At 39.0% G+C, this 21,562-nt stretch overlaps 1 long non-coding RNA gene across 3 annotated transcripts; it reads left to right on the top strand.

Moving 5' to 3' along the window:
- Positions 1–1,100: 1,100 nt before the first annotated feature.
- LOC107315826 lies at positions 1,101–15,796 on the top strand. 3 transcript variants are annotated; one of them, XR_001556079.2, is made up of 5 exons: positions 1,101–1,253; positions 9,442–9,507; positions 10,037–10,146; positions 12,300–12,462; positions 14,379–15,796. It is a non-coding gene; the product is annotated as an uncharacterized LOC107315826 (long non-coding RNA). The 3 variants fall into 3 exon arrangements; XR_001556078.2 differs by having other exon boundaries at positions 9,318–9,507; XR_004307827.1 differs by lacking the exon at positions 14,379–15,796 and adding an exon at positions 14,088–14,372 and having other exon boundaries at positions 9,318–9,507.
- The last annotated feature ends 5,766 nt before the right edge of the window (positions 15,797–21,562 follow it).

Here is a 21,562-nt window from a genome sequence, read left to right as displayed (position 1 = left end):
GTTCACATTAGATGCAATCTAGGGATGGACACTGCCTTATGTGCCCTGTTCTAATTCTTTCATTAGGTTCTGTTGGTCACTGCCTCACTGACATCTTTTTAGCTGGTTAATGCTCGATTTCTAACAGTAATAAACAGTCCTGTTGTCTTCAGGACAGAAAAAGGCAAAATGTATTAGCTATAGCAGGGGGACTAACAGGCAAAGACCTAACAGAAAGCAAGGAGAGCACAAAGAGTTTTGGCTAGATGGAAGCAGCATGACGAGCTAGCTGGACTCCAGCTCTTTCATGGTTATTTGTTATCAGGTTTTTTGTAATATTTCTGGTGTTAATAATAAACCCATTGAATCTCTTATCTTTTTAAAATGCATTGTCATTCACTTTCCCTCCAACAACAATCTAATGTCAGGGAGAAAGTGCTCAAGGGGAGCCAATAAAACAGACAGCCCAGACCTGTGCCTGGAGACATACATGGGGAACCAAGCAGTGTGCCCTGCTGCTGCAAAGAATAAAGGTGAGGACTGCTCCAACCTCTCAGCATCTTCCTCTTACCCTGCTCTCTTCTAAGCCTGAGGGAGAACCTTGCCACTGGCATGGTGAAACATCACGTATCAGCCTTACACCAGTTTTCAAGCTGTTATATTTATAGCTACTTGACAAAGATTTTTTGAGGCAGATAATCCTCATATAATATTTTTTGTTGTTGTTCTACTCTTCTGTATCTCTGTTATTCTTAAATGACTCCTACACACTATTCTGCATGGGAGGGATTCCTCATTAAAGTTGATTATAAGCACCTTCCCGTGGGGATTTAAGTGAAATCTTGTCCTGCACAGCCTGTTTTTCAGCTGGATGCCTGCAGTTTGGCATGAGCTGTGTCTCTATCCCTAAATGATTCTGTAAAACTATTAGAATTGCCTAAATGGCAGGAATTACAACATTTTCAGATTCCAAATTTGACATAAATGAGCTATTTATTTTGATTTCCTTGCCAGCAAGCCACACTGTTTCCAGAAAGGAAACAGAAAAAGGGCATCTGTGCATTCAGAGTGATTCTATTTATAATCTGAATTTGTATCAGTGGAAGGCATTTCACACTTGATTTACTGAGAGTTCTCCCTCTCTCTCTCTCTTTTTTTTCCCCCCTCTGAGTCTCCCTGACTTTTTCATATGGCTGAATTTCCACAGAGCTACATGGAAATCTGAGCTACACAGGAGGCTGACAACCAGAAGAATTGAGCTATCATGCCCTCAGGTATTTTGATCATTTATGGAATGCTTTATTTCAGTTCTAGTAAGCTGGGAAGTTTCAGAAACAATTGAACACTCCCTGCACAGTGAACTGCTTTGCCTACTCTGAAATATAATACAGAGAACTGCCTTTCTGCCCAAGGAATGTGCTTTTCTTATTTCTTTTTTAAAAATTTTATATAGTGTGTTTAAAATTTGAACTTGTGTTGATTTTATAAAGTGAAAGCGAGTACTGTGAGAGCAAACCAATGACTGCTGAAAGGGTCTGGCATGTACTGTGAACACATGAGCAAACAATAAAATTTTACTACTGTGTCTATATATTGCTGAAGAGAACATGAGCTTTCTGAGAAAGTGGAAAAATTCAGGTGCTTTTGTTAGACTTGTAGTAAACTGAAGCATTCAAATTTGGTCACTGCTAAAAAAATACAGTTGTCCTTCCATACATATGGATAAGATCAAAGAACATATTTATATCTGATTGTGAAATGATTTGTCTCTGTGTATTTCATGGAAAATCATAGCATCGTAGAATTGCTAGAGTTGGAAGTGACCCTTAAAAGCCAACTGGTCCAACCCCCTGCAATGAACAGGGACACCCACAGCTTGATCAGGGTGCTCAGAGCCCCTCCAGCCTGACCTTTAGTGCCTCCATGGATGGGGCATCCACCATCTCTCTGGGCAACCTGTGCCCCTCTCAGTCTCATAGCCATGCTTTCCCCAGCTTTCAGCAGTAAGCACAAGGCTGGCTGTGTCTCCCAGTCACAAGAAAATGTTTAGATGCCACCTAGGCACAATACAGTTTCTATTTTTATTTTTTTTCCAAAGAGAATCTGACACACTGCACAATGCTTTGCAGGTCCTTGCTCAGGGCCGTCTCTGGCTGAGGCACCTTCTTGCTCTGTTTTATCCCTTCCGGTACTCTCTGATCCTGAGCTCTCCCTCCCAGAATTCCCTGTTTCACTTGCCATCAGGTTTCTTCTAGCCTATTTTTGCCTTTGGCACTGTCCTTTCCCTTTCTGAAAAATCAAGTGAGGACTGAGACAATGTTCAGGAAAAAATATCACTGCCAGTCATTATATCGTGCTTATAAAGCCTTAGGTGAGTTGGCAAATTTACATTATTTTCTAAGTAAAGCAAATACATAACCATTCTAGGCACTTTATTTTATTCAACATCCTTTTCCCATTTCAGTGTAATTTAATTCTGATACTCATACCATGGAATAACCAAAAAGCTTTCTCTGTGTATATACCTCCATAAACTGACATCCAGTATGGGCAGTTAAGTAGAAAAGCATTCAGATTGCCTTGGAATCCTAATTAATACGTAGCATTTACTGACACTACATCACATCAGAGCCAATTACATTTATATTGTGCTCAGCCACTTTACCCATTTCTGTGTATGTGTCTGTTGAATCCTGTCCATATTTAATTTAGGAATGGATTAGCTAATGAGATGGTAGCAACAGTGACTAGCCTGGCAGTAAGACAATGAAAGCTATCCAGAAAACACATTCTGATTTTAAAGTTTTCAGTGAAGGGCAGTAAAGAAAAAATACACTCCAGCAGAACTTCCCTATAAATCCAACTTCCCTTAGGACTGATCTGACCAGAGTTCTGTCTTGCTGTGAATGATTTTCTTCTCTCCTGTGATAGTGTGAGTGATTGACAATAATGGTTACTGAAAAAATAACCCAAACTTTTGTGCAATAACTATTCCAGAGTGAAGGACAATCTTAAATCTGCATGAACTGACTCCAGACGAGTGCAGTTTGCTGAAATAATAAGTATCCAAGGATAAATGTGATGCTCCAGAAATATGTTAGCCAGTGGAATTATTCCAGAATTCTAACACATTGTCTTATTTTGCAGCTTTTTCTCTGCAAAGTTTTTCTTTGATGGTGCAGGTGAAGGAGAACTGAAGCATGAAAATACTTCAGCAAAACCTCTTCAGGCTCTCTTTCTCTGCTGAGCTCCAGGTTCACAAACCATTTTGTGCAGTGCTCCAGGAGCCAGCTGCTTCACTTCAATTGAACACAGCACAGTTTCAGGGTAACTAAAACAAAATAAAGAAAAGGAAATGCCTCTCCTCCAAAGTAGCTTACATAAAAACATTGGAAAAAAGGCCTAATTCTTCCATCAGGTAAATATTTGTCATTTAGACCTGAAAATAATGCACTTTTCTGCTGAGAAAACTGTTTAGTGAGATGTGTAGAGTGCTCTCAGATCCATCTGGCCAAGTTTCACATGGCAGTGCCTCTGTTTTTCATTGCTGTTCGTGTCATTTTTACATGGGGCAGAAGTAAAGCTTCCAGCGCTTGTAGCCAAGCAGTGCTAAGTGGCATCAAGCAGACTCATGTCCAACTTTACGGAAAAGTGCATGGGAATTAAAAATGGAGCTCTGAGGATCAAGCAGGGAGATGAACTGGGAATCTGTTAGGGAATAAAGGATAATCTATGCTATCAGAGAGAGTCCAGCTGATACAAAGAGTAGAAGAGGTGCTCCCATCACAGCAGATCAGCTCTGAAGGCCACATGGTGCCTTGGGTACATGGTTTGAAGAGAACAAGAGCAGTTGAGTGTACATCTCAAACGATGTCAATGCTGTCTCTCCATGAGTAGGGCCAACAGTGGGCAGGCTCAGGAGGGCATGTGGGTTTGTAGCAGGTGAAAGTAGCAGTGCTGTGGAAAGCTGCAGTGTGGACCAGTTTCATAGAGTCATAGAATAGAATCACAATTTTTTTTTTGGAAAGGACATTTAAAGATCACCTAAGCCAGCTCCCCTGCAATGAACAGAGGTACCTACAGCTACATCAAGTGCTCAGAGTCCCCTCCAGCCTGACCTTGAAAGTTTCCAGGGACAGACGGTGTAAGTTTGGACTGGCGTTGCTTCATGAATCAATGAAACCAAGCACACTTGAAAAAAGTTGGCTGTATATAAGCCAACAAGTACTGTAGGGCTTTTCTCTCATAAATCTGTGTGTAGTTAAGAAGATACTTGAAAATACTTGAATGTAGTGAATTTAGAGAATCTGAGTTTTGACAGCAATGATAGAAATTCCTTGGATAGAGAGGGGGAAGAAAGACAAAAGTGCTTGTTCTGTTACTTCAGCATTTTGTTGGCTGCTTGGTGTAACTTTTAGACAGTTCTTGTGCCAGGTGTTGGTGCCAGGTGTTTTGAACAGCAACAACTGTTAGGTACAGCTGTATCCACCATGCAAAGTAAAGAAATGAGATAGTGCTCTGCTTTTTCAAAAAGGACAACAGATGTTAATATCTTGTAACTTTTGATTGTGAAGGGAAGAGTAAACAAAACCTTTTCTACTAACAATGTTTAAACAAGTTCTAAGGCAGGCTGCTTTATCCTTCCTACAGTCAAGATAAAATAAACCAGACCAGACTGACCAAAGAAGGGAAGAATGAGAAAGATTTTTTTTTTCCAACCCAGCTTCTTCCCTCCCCTTCTCCACCCCTATTCTCTGCAACAAAAAAAAAGTGGATCGAATCATGAAAGTTGGGAAATTTAGCATTGTAGACTACAAGAAATGCAGCTTGTCTTTCTTCATTGGGAGACAGAGATTTCTCTTAGTCACTGCTTCAGCCAGTCCTTTTTAGAGCCCTGTTAACAGCAATCTGGCTGAGCATGGCAGTTTGACAGGACTGGGATGATTCTTATTGTTTTGCTATTGCCTTTCAGTCAAGCTGCTGCCATTCTGCTGTTTGGCTACTTTGACTGATAGTGTGCAAGGGCTGTGTTTCTGACTTGGGGACCTTTCTGTGGTCAAGTTGCGTGCAACTTTGCAGATGAGAATTTAAATGAGTAGAAGTCACAAAATTAAGACATTGAAATTACAGCCCCCACACCAGTGTGCAGTCAACCACAAATTCAAAGCATGGTGTAGAATGCTGGGAAGAGCAATGTGAGAATCATTTCAGCACAGAGCTTGGCTCCGTATGTTTTTCATGCAGTGAAATCTGTATTTTGCTTTATACATTGGACAAAACTTGCTGAGGGGTGACTATCTTCTGTTTTATATTTTGAGTCCTTTAACTGTGCAGAATTTTTGTTTTATTTCAGAATAAGGTGCATGGGAAGGAGTGTGTATGTGTATACGTGTGCTGCCTCTCAGTAAACTACTGTTATTTTTACTTTGCATGTTGCAGGTATCACATAGATGCCTGAAACTGTTTAATCACAGTATCTCATGATCTGGTCATAGAATCATGAAGCTCTTCAGTTACTCTCCCGCACAGACTAGTCTCAGTTTATAATTGTAGAATCATGTAGTTGCTTGAGTTGGAAGGGATCCTCAAAACCCCTCCAGCCTGACTGTCTCCAAGTGGCTTCCACCACCTCTCTGGGCTACCTGTTCCAGTGCCTCGCCATCCTGACTGTAAAATGTTTTTGTTTTTTTTTCTTATATCTGGTCTAAATCTCCCCTCTTTTAATTAGAAACCATTTTCCCTTCTCCTATCAGAACAGATCCTACTAAAGAATTTGTCCCCTTCTTTCTTATGGACCACCTTTAGTTTCTGACAGGAATAATAATGAGACTGTTTCCAGTATCTGGACTATATATTTAAGAGATTATCTGAGCTAGGTTAAAGTCCATGCTGGTGTAGACATGCACTAAATGGTAAATGACTGAATTACATTATGGTAATAGCCAACAAAAGCAGTGATAAAAGGATTTGGCTATAGGAGCAAAAAAAAGATGATGATGTGAGTTTTGGATACTGCAAAGGTTTCTAAGATGCTGGTGAAATGGCAGTCATGTCTACTAGCAGCAATCTAAATACAAAACTGTAGGAGTGAGAAAAGAGGAGACAACACAAAAGCTTCTACTATTATTAGTCACTATGTAGAAGGTTTGCTGTTCAGAACAGAGAAGACAAGGAATCTGGGATCTGACTTGTTAGACTTGAGTGCATGGAGGAACTTGGAGCTGTGACAATCTCTGAGGACACCCTGCCACAGAGTGTGCCTTACACTTTGCCCTTCCAAGGTCATATTTAAAGCTCTAGTGAATGCATATATTTACCAGAAAGCCAATGAGATTTAAAGACAGTCTAAAAACATTTGGGTTACCCTCAGCCCTGTGTCAGAATAGCTGCTGTGCTCAGCACATCACCAAGCAACTCAGAGGGGTACACAGGGGTTTTTAATGCCTGACACTTTAACACAGTCCAAAGACTCTCTCATGACACATGCCAGTAGTGATTCACTGCCTCTCAGCTGCCACGTGATTAACCCGTCTCTCATTCATTCTCTATAATTATTACTTAAAAATAATAATAATAAAAAATCTTCATGTTCTCATCTTTTTCCACATAAAAATGTCAACTTGTCAAGAAAGAGAGGAGCTGGAAAAAATTCCTCTCCTTTTCACCTTGTCTGGCTTCTTTAAAACCAAGCTATGCAAAGCTCTAGTGCAGCCTGACAAGACCTAACTGCTGAGATTTCACAGGCACCGGGGAAATGGAGGTGGGAGGGAATGGGGGAATTGTTCCTGTAAGGGCTCTGCCACAAGCTACTGCATCTGCAGGGTCTCTCACAGACACCTCAGGGTTGAAAGAGGGCATCTGAAATGGAGCAGAGGGAACCACATTCAACAGGAAAGTAAGAGGCATAGGAATAGAAAAATATGATGATAAATCTGTTTCAGTGTAAGAAAAGCTGCTGAGTTAAACAGCTAGGAAAAGTGGAAACTTGTTTCTGTGATAGAACATGCCCCTGGAAAGGAAGCAGAGCATCCTGAGTCATTATTTGGTACATTTTATTTTGACACAGAGAACTTTACAGCCTGAAAATGGGTTGAAGGATTTCTGTGCTATAAGCAGGCCATCTGTTCACGACTGTATTAGACGTGATAATGTTCTTTTCTTCACAACTATTAATATCATGGCTCCATTTGTCCTGCTCTTCTGCCTGGATCTGGCTGGCAAACAGGTGGTGTAAGACACTGCTATATTCCTAAAACAAAAATACTGTTTTGAAGAAAAAATGTGCACTATGGAGTTAGTGAAATGAAGGGAGCTTCTCTTTTTCTTGATGCACATTTCTGGTAATCAGAAAGTGTGGTAAGTCAGTGCTCAGTGGCAGATCTGGATCTCTTCACAGTGGTGGAGTCGCTTTGACATTCACCACAGGACCATGGCATTAGACCAGGACAGAGCCTTGTTCTTACTTTATCCTTTCATATCATTCAGATGATTCTTGGTGGGAAAATGTTCTTGCACAATCACTCCTGATTTGTTACTTTCTCCCATAGGTTTCTAGTCCCCTCCCAGAAGCAGTTATAAATTTTGGAATATTTAGGGAGAAAGATAATATTTTACACATTACAGTAGTAAGGTATGGGGGGTGCTAGGCATGATAATATCTGAAGGAAACAACCAACTTGTTTGCAGCTTTGATTGCAGTTTGTTTGTTTGTTTGTTGTTTTGTTTTTTGTTTTAAACAGGAGGAAGTGAGTTGTAAGTAGCAGATAAGCATCTCAGTATACACAGGGATGCAAATACTCTGTGATCCTACTGTGACTTTCTTCTGCCACCATCTGGAACAGCAATTGAGTTTACAGATGGAAAAATCTCTCTCTCCAAGTCTTTTCTTTCTCCTCAGTTGTTACTTTACCAGAAGGCCAAGTTTCTCTTCAACAGTCTTCAAACCCTATTTCTTATTCAGAAGCTGCTGTGGGGGCTGCTTGTGTCAGACTCACTGTCCTTTAGGAGGTAGCAGTTCATTCAGGAGCTACTCTTTTCAGATCTTTTGCAGTTTTCTTATAGTCATGTACCTAATTCCTAGTTATTGGATGAGTAGCCACCAGATGCATTGATTATAGCTCTTCACCATGTAGAGTTCACTCCTCTGGGTTTGGTTCCCCAGATGAAAGCCAGATTCCCTTCTTTTGTACATTCAGTATGTTCCTTCCCTAGTGGCAGGGACAGGCTAGTGGAAGAAAATTCTTACATCAGCATCTCAGAACAAGGGGTGTTTCTCCTGGCAGCCATTCACCTCCTGCAAGCTGAAAATACCAGAATGGTCACAGGCTTAGGCTCTTTCTTCTGTTTCCATTTGAATCATAAAGCTTAATTAAGAGCTCTGAGCAGGAAGAAGTGATCACAGTAATCAGGACACTGGGATCCCTTTTCAGACTGCCAGGAAGCATGAGAGGCTTTGAGTACTCTGACATGCAGAGGAAGGTATGGAAAAGGTTCATAGGGCACCATGGAATTGCCTATGCTTCCTCTATTGACTCCACAGTGAGCTTTCTCATTTCCACATACCCAAAGTCTAAACAGTTGTTCACTTTTCAAGAGATTGAATCTGTCAGCTCTGCAGTATATTCTTCAGTGCTAGTACTTCATTTCATACAGTCCTTGGTAGTCTCAGCTCAGGAATATGCTCATAGTCTATGTTAATATCAGAGGTGTGCAGAAAAGCAAACCTATGTGTGGGAAAGACAGACCTAACTCTTGTGCTGAGCTACGGCTGAGTAGATCCATACTCCTCGCAGCCCCCATGAAAGCACAGAATGGAGGCAGGAGCTGAGACTGGCTGACCAGAAAAGTTGTACAAGAAGGACTGGGACTTGACTTGGTGGGAGCAGTGGCTAAACCAACCTTCTGGGAGAAATTCCAAGGGTAGGGAGAGCAACTGATACCTTGAGGAGGCATTTGGAGGCAGGCATCATGGGGATGAAAAACAAAGTAAAAAAGAGAACACCAGAGCCTGTAACTCAAGCCTTGTGTGGTTTGTGCCTTCTTGCTCCCTTCTGCTGGGCCATTGTATTCAGTGAAGAGATTCACACTCCTCTAGCTCATAAATTGTGAGACACCCCACAGTGCAGGTTGTCTCAATCCAGAGGAAGTGCAGTTACACAATTACAGAGGGTGCAGCGTAGTCATAAAAATTTTGAAAGAATGTTCTTTGGACATAATGGCAGCATTTTGCCAATATTCTGTAACTCAATAAACAAGCAGTAGAGCATTGATTCAGTGCTAGTGGAAAAAAGAATCACAATTCCCACTAATAACATTTCTCATTTCTTATTTGACAATAGCTGATGGCAGCTTTTATAGACCAACCTCTGCTGAGCACACAGCTGCAAGGAAATGAACCCATGCGTTAATGTGCAACACTGTACTGCATAGACTTAGCTGAGAAATAATTTGTACAAATTACAGATGGAAACCAAATCTAAAGAAAGAAGCCTGCTACGATTGTTGCTTGGGAGGGACAAATCTAGAGGGGTAAGTGCACTTTGGGCACAAGGTGCCCTGATTTTCCAGCTGAGACTGGATCCAAATTCAAATGTAACCCCATCCTTTGCTCTGGGTAGTGAGTTCTCCCTAACATGTGTGATGTGCATGTGTAATTTGCATCTGAATGAATGTTCCTTAACTGCAAGGAAGAAGTGAACAGTTTAGTTTTAGGTTAAGAAAGAAGATGGAGAAAAATGAGTGAAAACACTGGGAAATCAAGGGAACGTGTAATCCTGGAGCCAAAAGAGAATTTCTTAGATTCTCCTTGACTCAGGATTTCAGGTCAAATCATCACTTTGATGAGAGCTACTTTTTGCTGGAGCTGCTCTTCATGGTAAAATGTTTTGCAGTTTGGTTTCTGATGAGGAATGAGTGATGCTGATGCTGTAGGCTTGTCAGGGCTTTTTATGTAAAGCCAAAGTTTACAGTGAAGGGCTAAGTTGCTTTTATAGCTCAGTATACATTTAAATTCAGGTGAAAAGCATCCTTAATCACTTTGTACCTCTTGTCCCTCCAGGTGCTCACTGGATCTTTTGGCACTGTCTGAGAGGAAATGCTTCACAAAATGTATCTTCACAAAATATATCACAAGGTTTATCTCCAGTTATCAAACAAAAACAGTTCCAGGTGATTTATAACACTAGTGTATGCAAGTCCTATGTTATCTCACTTGAGAGCAGAGACTGAGCATATTATTTGTAGAGAATTAGTCTTGAGAAGACTGTCTGTAACTGTGCAGTTTATGTGGATTTACAATATAATAGTGCAAGGAGGGCTGACTATACCACTGCATTGAGCTCATACGTGTAGTACGATTGGCCTATGCTGAAAGCTCCATGAAAACAGCAAAATGTGGGAAAAGATTCAGTGCTGTGCCATTGGAAGAACAGAATGTCCTTCCTCAGTGGTTCTTTAGAGAACTGAGTAATGCAGTGTGAAGCAGACTGATTTTCATGTCATAGGATTTTTTAAGGAACGCATGGGAGCCTCTTAGTGGAAAAACTGTGTATTTTCTGGCAGAATTTCCCACAATTTCAAGAATGGTGGTCAGGATCAAAATACTCCTTGGTAAAATTGATCACCAAACTAGTCCTTATTTAGGCTTGATGAACTTACTTCATAGGTGCTTTTATTTCTCTTTCAGGAGAAAAAAAAAAAGCACGAGTTCTGGTTTTGGAAATATGTAAATTCTCAGTCATATCATAATAACATAGAAACTGTCCTCCTTTGGAGTTCAGATGTTCTTTCCCTTGCCATGGCCAACTTACAGTGAAGAGGCGTTATAATATGAACACTGAAGTTTTCCTTTCCTGAGAATTGATTGTATGTAGAAGGAAAGGTCAACAAAAAAGGACATCTGTTCTAACTCAGTGAGGTGCAATACCTTGTGCTCAAGTGAAAATAGCCTACTTGATACCTTCCTTTCCTGCCCATTTTTAATTTTTTTTTTTTTTTTAAAGGAGAAAGTTACTCTACAAAAACATTAGTCAGTTCATGGACAGAAATGGTAGCTTGTTTTCTTTTCTTTCTTTTCTTTCTTTCTTTCTTTCTTTCTTTCTTTCTTTCTTTCTTTCTTTCTTTCTTTTTTCCTTTTGTGAAATTTGAGCTTGACTCCTAGAAAGCTACATTTTATCCCACAAGATATTTTCAGTTCTGACTCACCTAGAAAAATATTCTCCAGGCACAGAAAAAATGATTCTTTAACTGTAAGGAGGAACCCGTGGTGAAAAGAACTGAGACTGTGAAGCCCTGTTTTGAGTTTCTACTTTCGAGGTATCTCCAAGGAATATTAGTCACTGGAGAGGGTAAATTCACAGTGAAGAATTCAAATGTTTGCATATAAAACCCATACAGACTCATAGTCTGCTAGAATACAAATGCTGTAGACCAGATAAAAATGTTAAATATTATTCACCTTGCCACTTCTTATCCACATTTTATTAGCCAGTGTCTATGTTCTACTCTTATTAATTCTTCTAGAGTATGTTTTTTTATCCCTTTTTTTCCCGCACTTATCTTGAGCATTCTGTGCTACAAGCAAGAACTTTTCAGCAGATGTTTCTGCCTTGTGGACTCTGACACTCCATACTTATTCTTTCCTGACAACTAGAAATCCTGACTGAGATGTTTCATTCTTCTCACTTGAGTTTTGGGAGCACTATGGAATAACAACTAATCAGTACTAATTCCTGTAGCTTGCATTAATATTAATTACTCAACACTAGAGACAGAATGTACCCTTAGCAAATTTGCAGATGATGCTAAACTAAGGGAATACCTAACATGCTGAACAGCTGAGCTATGTTCCAATAAATCTTGAGCCAAGAGACAGCTCATGAAGTGCAGAAAGAGGAATCCAAATCTGAGGAGGAGCAGGAGCAGGGGCCAACAGGTTGAGGACAGAATGTCCAAACAGCTGCCAGTTGAACAAGAGCTGGGGTCACAGTGGATGCTGAGTGTAAGAGCTAGTAGCTGTTTTCCTTGCAAATACCACCAAAAGCATGGCAGAAATCTTAGCGGTGGTTAATAGAGATGGTCAAGTTGAGGACTTGATGATCAGGGTCTACTCTACTGGACTACTTAGCCTACTGAGACTAAGTAAAAGCATCAAGCTTCTTGGACAGGAGTTACAGAAGAGCCTCAGATAAATTCTTAGCAGTAGTAGCAGATGTATAGCAAAGGTCAGTAGTCACACTTTGCAGCTGTGTGGTTCAGGCTAAACATCAGGGCAAAAAATTCCTCACTGGGAGGATGTTGCAGTATTGGAACATGTTACCCAGACAGGTCAGAGACTCTTCATCCCTGGAGGCTTTAAGAACTCAGAAGCAACATCTGATCTAATCTTAAGCTGGCCATAGTCCTGATTCTTAAGTGATATGGGCCCAGATGTACCAGTGATCACTTCCAGCCAGCACACCCATGGCTTTGAATCTGGAGGATATGGTAAGCCAATCAAAAGAATCCTATTGCAGTCAGATTTTTATTGAACAGCCTGTAGTTATGAAGTGTTACTGAAAAGTGAAATAAGTGTACGTTGTGGAAACTATTCTCCTGAATCGTGTTTTACATGTTATAAAGTTGCTGCAGAATACATGACTCCCAAATGAGCTGAACACAAGACAACATTTCCTACTAGCCCAAACCCGCTTTCTGGAAGACTTTTGGCACCTGTCAATGTTTAAGCAAGTATGAACTTTGTTTTAAACCTTTGCATCTATATATTTTTGGATTAGTCCAGGAGTATGTGAATAGTTATTTGATGGATCAAAGCATTTGAGAAGCCTGAGCTGGCCTCTGGTCATTGTTCTATTCCTGAGTTACCTTGGCTGTGGTTCTCTTTGAAGAACTGATTCAGACAAATTGAATATATGTTTTACATCTGTGTCCCATATTCAAGTTACCAGTACCCAAAATAGGTAATCTGTCTTCCAAGTTAAACTTCCACGAAAATACAAGCTGCTCCCATGTCTTTATGAGTGCAGTTCTTTCCAGAAGAAAACCTCCTCAACATTTGCAGACGAAATTGCAGTGAAAGTGTGTCCATGCAAAACAGTGTAGGAGCAGTTTTTAAAGTAAAGTAGAACTTGCAAGAAGTCCACGCCATTCTTTATTACTTCATCAGGTTCTTTGTTTGCCACACGAAAGACAGGAATGTTATCTCCGTGGTCAGATCATTATTCACAGAACTGACAAATTTTCTTTCACATAGCCAAATATATTTTTTCAAAGTACCTAGTGTCAGTACGAGTGAAAACTGTAGGGCTTGCATTCAAAACCTGTGGAAACCTTTGCTAAGGCTCTATTTTGAGAGTCTCTGTAGAAAGCCATGGAAAATACTGTATGGTGAGACATTCTTGTTTGACAACAGCATTTGGATAATGTACATACCAATAAAATGTATAGTCATGTGGATTTAGGGCTCTTCAAACCCCAGATGCCCTCAGGGAATTCCAAGGTACTTTTCAGAACTGTTTTGTGTTTCTCTGCTTGTTTTCATAATTATTTTTTCGTGTTCTTTTTGATATGCTTGCAACATGGAGGTAATTATACCTAGCATAAAGTTACCTGTTGCTGTATTCAGTCCATTATAATGCCAATATTTATTCTGTCTGATAGTCTTGAAAGAGTCACAGGACATCAATTCCAACTAAATGCCATTAGATTAGTGAATCTCCCATTTATCAGAAGCCTTTATCGAAGACTTTACATGCATGTAACATGAAGTGAAGTTACAGGGCCCTGCCAGCAGCACTTGTCTGTTGACTTTTTTTAGAAATTATATTAGCTGGGGGTTAAAAGTTTCATGCTTTGGAAGTCATCTTCAGAAAAATATAACTGCATACGTTTTATTAATGAAAAAATCTTCTGCAAATCATTTGGCTAGCATCTTGTTGCCCAGTATTGTTTTTAGTATCTGAAATTGATATTTGCTTAGTGTTAACAGAGTTTGCATTACTGTAATACAAATTATTTGGTTCAGGAAAGGAAGAACAACATAGTTCAAGCACTGTGACTTTCAGTTTGATTTCCACTCATGCTTTAATTTTCATATTAATTATGTATTATAGGAAGCCAGAAACAGAATTAGTGTCAAGAAAACCCAGAAAGAAAATATTGCCTGAACATGCAAGGTTCTCCAGAGTCAGCTCATTCTGCTATTATACTAAATGCATTTGTACAAGATTCTCATTGTCTCAACATTTTATCCTGAAGCTGTGATTTAGTCAAATAAAATAATGGAAAAGTACCTCTATAAAGATGTAAATGTCATTATGGACATGTGTAAATGCCATTATGGACATGTGTACAAAGCACTCATTAGCATCTTCTCTGAAACTATTATATTGTTCTGTTCTCAGCCCACTGGACCAGTTATGGGGCCTGGAGACTGTTCTGCACCTCTGCATTGTGACAGTGTTCTTTCTCACCTTTTCTGCTCATAGAATACAAATGTCCCATCTGCAAGAGAAGTGACATGAAAACGAGCAACATCTGCAACAGTTGTATGTATTCATATCTAACTCTTGAGAGGACTCATGGCTGGACTCTTTAGAAAGGTTCTGATGTTTTGTGAAACAGCAAGCAATTAAGAAAAAAATATGTTTGACTATAGGCTCCCATTGAGTATTGCTTTTAATATCTGTCAAGTTGGTGTTCTTAAAAGACAGTCACTGAATTATTATCAAGTTGTATGCAGATATAATTAAGAGACTGCTGTATGAAATGCATCTTTTTAAAATGGTCCCTTATTACTAACATGAATATTTGATTCTAAAGATTCTGTTTAGTGGAGGCTAAGCAAAAAAAAAACAAACTCATAAGCAAATCTCCATGTGAGTTGAGTGCATAAACACTCATTCTGGTCAAAGAAGTATCAGTGTGTGCAGGTGTTGTTGGGTTTTTGTTTCTTTGGTTTTCTTTTTAATTAGCTGGTTCTAACTGTTATTGATAGTGATCCAAAATCTGAGTTCGTTATCTGTGTTAACAGTTGTACAACTGTAGCTCTTCCGAGCACTGACAGAGCTCAAGGCACACATTCATGAAAGTTCTCGGCTTTTCTTCACACTGAAGAGTGACTTCTTGCAGGAACTGTCATTTTGGTGACTAACTAGGCTAGTCTGGGATATATAAGAATGATCGTAAGTATTTCTCAGGTTTCGTTAGTTAGGGTAGGACCTTTTGTTTGACCACTTAGATAAATGCCCTGAGTGTAGACCCCATGCAGATATGTGATCTCCTGAGAAACAGTTATGTCCTACACTGATGTGGACGCACAAGGTTCTCCAGTTCTTTGCTATTTGCAAAGAGCACAATGCCTGTACTCTGCTCAAAAGTTGTTTTTCCCAGGAATTCTAAATGTTAAAAGATTCTTACATGCTGATAAAAAAAAATAAAAATAAAAAAAAAAAATTCTCTCCAACTGTGCAAAAGACTCACGGACCTAGAGAAAACAATGAAACATCTGAGCTTCTACCCTAGCACTGTGTTCTTTGGAGTTATGCCAGATGGTTTAGGTTCCTTATAATTTCTCATACGCAAAAGTCTTTTGTGCAGCCTGGTGTTAATGCAGCATCCTGGTATTTGCACTGCTTATTTAAATGCTAAATGCATTCCAAGAGTTACTGAAGAAGACAACATCTTCATGCTGAGAAAGGGTACATGTGAGGCACCCAGTACAGTTCAGCCTGTTAGGTAATAATAGGTAATAGTCTCGTGTGGGTTGGAAGGGACCTTAGAGATCATTGAGTCCAACCCCCCGGATTCGAGACTCCTGTGCTGCAGAGCGGCACTTCTACCACTTGCGCCACAGGGGGGATTCGAACCCGGGCCCTGGTGTTGCAAGGCAGCATTCCTACCACTGCGCCACTGGGGCACACTGTTCCCAGTCCTCCCCTTGAAGAACACTGTGTTAAATTTCCTGTTTAGAGAAGCTTTCAGAATTACACTAATTTCATCAAAGTGATAATGATATATAGTTACTGCAAGCCTGGCTATGATCAGATAGTTTAAAATAGCCCATTAGACAGGACTAACAAATGTAAAGAATTATCAAGCAAACCCTATTTTGGCCCTCCCATTTCAATACTGGTATTTTCATCCTACCTGCTGTGCTGTGAGTTTGTTTTGTTCTTCTTTCTTTTTTTTCCCAGAAAATTACCTTGCAGCAGATGACCATATTATTTGGGGTGAAAAAGTGAGTGGGCAGAAACTGCAATCTGGACATTTTTAAAGGGAGATTGAATTACACAGCTTGCTGTAAGAAGTACAAGCAAATTTTAGTCTGGACAGTGCTTATCTATTTTTGCAAGTACATCACTTTGGAAAGTGTTTTGCTCAGCTAATCTATATAGCTGTCATAGAAATGTAATTTTTCCCTCCTTCAAACCAACAGCGGACACCTGGCAAGCTTACTTGCGCACCCATGCATTCAAGTCTGCCGGTTTCCATGGGAACCCATCAAACTGTCGCATCAGTTTTCTAACATGCTGCCACTTCACAAAGACAGGACAAGCTGTTTTGCACAGTATTCCTGTATAATGCTGTTTTGCTTTCTCTCTGAAGACAATTCAGTAAGATTCAGTGCTTGCAGACTGCAAGAATTGCTTTTTATTTTCTTTAAATCAGCACATATATACAAAAAAATATAGGATGGAGCTTTTACAAACTTACTGAAAAAGAAATTTTAAGCTATGAAACTCCCTATCTTGAGATGAGAGGCGTGAATAATTCCTTTAAGTAAATAAATTCATGTTATTATTTCATTAATACACTACATCTGTCTTTTGTTCCCTCCTGGGAAGATTCTTCAGTTCCAAACTCAAGATGTGACACATAGGTGCTTCTTTTGAGAGTCTCACATGGTAACTTTTATGTTAAAATTTGAGCAATTTGTTCAGTGAGTTAAAGACATGGTCTCTTGGGAAGCAGGAGATTCAGTGATCCAGGAGTTCTTGTTGACTGTATGGCTTAAAGTTAATCTGGTGACAGTGAAACCAAGGCTTCTTTCATTACAAATAAATGAGATTTCAAGCTTTATCCTCTCATACCCAAAAACAAGGCTTTGGAGGAACTTCAGATTATCAAGCAGACAGAGGAGTGTGATAATTTTTCATTAAGACTATCCAAATATTTAGCTTTCAGATATGGTCCCCCACAAATAGTTTTTTCCTGTAAGCTTTCAGTTGAGTAAAATTCATGGCATGAACCCCACTCAGCATGCAATTGAACTGCTATCTGTCATTCAGCTAGTGACAAGGATTTCCAGTAAAGATAAATCTTTTGATATGAGCACTTTTTGCTTCATTTAAAGCTCACTGCTAAGAAGTTTCTGGAATCTTAGAAGCTGCTAGTTCTTATAACTTAGAAATGTGCTCTGGCACTGCATGTCTTTTTAAAATATAAAACCCTTTTCTACATTTGTTTCTTCCCAATACAGCACAATTTTATTGATATCAGCAGTTGGTCCTCATTTAAATTGGGGAAGTATCAAACCCCATGAATTCATCTTATGGAATAGCAAAAAATAACTAATGATATGTGCATGAGATGAAGCTCAAAGAAAAGGCTCAAGGAAAAGGACAGTTAGTTGGCAGGATGCATAGAATAAATGCACAGTAAAATTTACAAGAATGTCTTATCCACTGAATATTTATAATAGGAATCACATGGAACTGAAAGTTAAAGAGGCATAAACAAGATAAACGCCTATTTATTGAGAAGCATCTTCCATCTGAGGGAACCTAAGACTGAATGCCCCATGCTGTAAAAAACTGACTACACTTAATATTGGCTTGCTTAATGGAAAGGTTTGTTTATGTCATTTAGCACTAATTTAATGCTAATGTGCACATTTAATAATAACTGATAGTAAACAGTTTCCCATTTAATGTTAATTCAAAATCACTGGTGTCCTATTCCAGATTGTACTTAGTGTCACTTATTTCAATTAGTGAGGAAAAAAAAATGCTGTTTTATTTTTATATAAAACTTTACCGGAAATCTGAGATACAGGAAGCACAATTTAGCCACTAGCATCTAATTTTATCATGTTAATTGTTAAAATAGTGATCATGAAAGCCATGGAAAAATAATTAGATCTTGCTAAACACAAAGAATGCATCCAGATGACACATGAATGTCTGTTAACATATAAATGTAAATTATGTATATATATATTTCTGTTTGAGCATGGGCAAAAAGAGATTGTACTGAAGAGAGGGGTTCTGGTTTGATCATCTCCATTTCCAGAGTAAAGCCGTAGTACTCATCTTCTGGTTTTCCAGGGCAGCTGTCCCTGGGATAACAACAAAAACTGGTGACATAATTCCCCACCAAAGAAGTTCAGCAAAGCTGTGAATGATCTGGAGCAAAAATCCTGTGGGAGCAGCTGAGAGAACTTGAATTGTTCATTCTGGAAAAGAGGAGGCTCAGGGGAGACCTTATCACTCTCTACAACGATCTGAAAGGAGGTTGTGCCAAGGTGCAGATTTGGCCTCTTCTCCTGGGTGACATTGATAGGATGAGGGGTAATGGCCTCATGTAGCACCAGGGGAGGTTCAGACTGGATACTAGAAAAAGTTTGTCTCTGAAAGAGTGGTGATACATTCGAACAGGCTGCCCAGATCTCATTACTTGTATCATGTGGACTATGTGTGTAGTCATTTAATAAATCAGCTTTTTCTCTTCCCTTATGTACGTACATGTGCAGACTAAAGAGTGTGTGTAATTCCTGAATGTAGGTTCATAAAGTGAAATAATATTATATGCAATGTTTAATGCAGCTGCATCATTATTTACATGTGGTCTGCCAGTCTAGCTATCTAATCTGTCAGTTATGTCAGTGTCTTGTTAGTCTTGACCTGAGTCTTGATATATTACTTAGCTACTCTTTCATTCTCTGGGATTTGTGACTCCAGTATCATAATTATGTTTTCTGTACATTGTCTGAATGGTTTATTTCAAACAGTGCAATGAGTCAATTATACTATTGCCTGTATTCTGAGTGCTGGAAAAAAACACTGATTGCTTTCTGTCAGTTGAATCAGGCATGGCTATTCCCTGAGTATTTTCTCTTTGCCAGTAGGATAACGTCCCACTGAGAATATTGCCTCCTTATTGTGAAAACTTTTGCATTTTGGTGGCTCACAATTAATAACAGTGATGTTATTAATTTCCAATGCATTTTATAACTTTGAAAGCAACAAAAAGACTAACTTATAATGTTAAAGAATAAAATTATGGCCTACTCCTTCCCTAATGGGAAATAGGTTTCCTGCACAATTTGCATTTCTTTCCTGCAGTGAATATAACCTGTAGCATGCTCTTAGAAGGAAAGCTAATTGTAGAGAAGTGGGAGGCATTACAGATAGGTTTACTGATTGTTCTTGAATAGAAAAAAAACTAAGATGCAGTTGAGAGTAAGCTGATGGTAATGGGTCCTTTTTGAACAGGAGCTAGAGGTCCATTCTGAGCACAACTGACATATCATCCTTGTTTCTGATTCTGTTGATACGAAAATGTCTATGTATCCAAAACTCAGGCACTGTACACATCAAACTGTTGCTCTTCCAGTGTTTGCATTGATAATCCATCTTCTGCACTAAAAATATGACAAGCATAAAACTTTGAAAAGGCCAAGTTTGGCATCTCTTGAGATTATTTTTGACCTCAACTTTGACAGCAAATCAAGGAAATCATGAGCTGTATGCATTTTCCAAGTCCATTAAGCAACTGAGTTCTGGCAAGTTGCTATTATTAGTAGAAGTGTTAGCAACATTTCTATAGTTAACGAAAGCCTTGATATTAGGGGCTTGGCAATCATGGAAAGGCTTGTGTCTGCTGGGGCAGAGTACATACATGCATGTGATCCACTGTGGCACTCTGTGAACAAGTAGGTTCTTTCAAAAAATGAAAATAAAGTTACTTAGAAAGCATATGACCATATTCTGGTTGAGTCCTCTATCTGTCTTCAGAAGGAGACACTGAATATTTGATAAAGATTGTTGTACATACTTCTTAGTGGTGACTTAACATCTCTGAAATCCAAATTGCTGTTGTATTCTACTAGAACAGAAAAGCAATCCCCATCTGAACATCACTTGGCATCGTCAGATTCAAAGATATGGTGTGGTATTCCTAACCAACTTTTGCCTGAACAGCCTCATGTCCAAAGATAGTAGTAGGAAGGAAATACTCCTACAGAAGAGAAATTTAACAGTGGGCTCACTCCCTCAATTTACTCCTAAGTTTGCAGAAGCGCTGTAATTTAACACCTTTTTAAAGCAACATTTACCTGTGCAAAATGCTGTCTTTTTTCTTTACAAGCCTCATTTGTCTGTCACTACATCTTCATTCCAAAAGTTTTTCTTTGCAATGAGGATGAGGCAGTGCCAGTGATGGAACTTCTTAAACGGCATAGATATCACAGTCTACTTTGATAATGTGTATCACAGCAATAAATTTCAGTTATTAAAAGTTCAGAAAAATAATGGAGCTGTATAGTAGGAAATGATAATACCAGGTAAAGCAACCACTCAGAAATTAACAATATAAATGTGGGTAGTATTCATCTTTCCAAAATTTACCTCTTTGACATTAGACTTCATGCAATAATAGAAAGAAGATTGAGGAACGACTCTAGTAGAAATATTGTTAATTTAGCATTCATGAAAGAGCTCTGAGCTCTCCCCTTGTTTTGAGGGCAACAGAAAAGAAAAAAAGACAGCAAAAATAAGAGAGGCATTTTAACAGATGCATATTCCAGTTTAGCAGAGAATAGAAGACACAGAGGTGAAAGCTGGCTGAGAAAATATATATACTGCAAAACAGCTTTGAAATGTGTAGTTCCATTGCATCTTGTTTATTATCTTTTCTCTTTGATTACAGCCATATTTTAAAATAATTATTTTGTTATTCTTCAAGTGAAGTGATAAAATTGTCTCTGAGTAATTGGATTTGTCACTGGGCATTTCATTCCTAAAAGTGTGGTGGCCATGAAACCCCTTTGGCATATCAAGAATATTTAAATTCCTTTGCTGTCTTTCACTGCTCCTATAATAACAGTATCCTCTTCTACCTGATTTGCACACACTGAGTGAACAAAGATGCCTGTCAGTTCCACCTTTTGCCTTATGCTTATGTTTCCAAATAACAAAAGCATTAGACCTGATAGGCAAAATTGCCAAAGCTAGCTCAACAAAAATTTATATAATGCTTCCTCCAACAAACTACAGAACTGTTGTAGACTTTATCTAAACTGTTCCATTTTATTAAGTCTTACTTTCATGGAACAGAGCAGGTTTCACTTTCTTCAAGATCATTTATTTCTCTTTTGATTTACTGTATTTAGAAGGAGTAAATAATTTGGAATGTAAAGACAATATAAAAAGGGAAAAATAATTGGAGCTGGTGAAGGTATACAGCCTAACTGACATCTTGGTGCAAATTTGACTTTGCAGCCCAATATCAATGCAAGTCCACTCTGCTGCAACTGGAGAAAGGCAAGGAGAGTGGATAAGGAACTTCATTTCTGAGTCACAGAAAA

Source organism: Coturnix japonica, chromosome 1, assembly GCF_001577835.2.
Source record: "Coturnix japonica isolate 7356 chromosome 1, Coturnix japonica 2.1, whole genome shotgun sequence".
NCBI classification, from domain to species: Eukaryota; Metazoa; Chordata; class Aves; order Galliformes; family Phasianidae; genus Coturnix; species Coturnix japonica.
The sequence above is the reverse complement of the archived record's forward strand: the minus strand, read 5'-3'. Positions and strand labels throughout refer to the sequence as shown.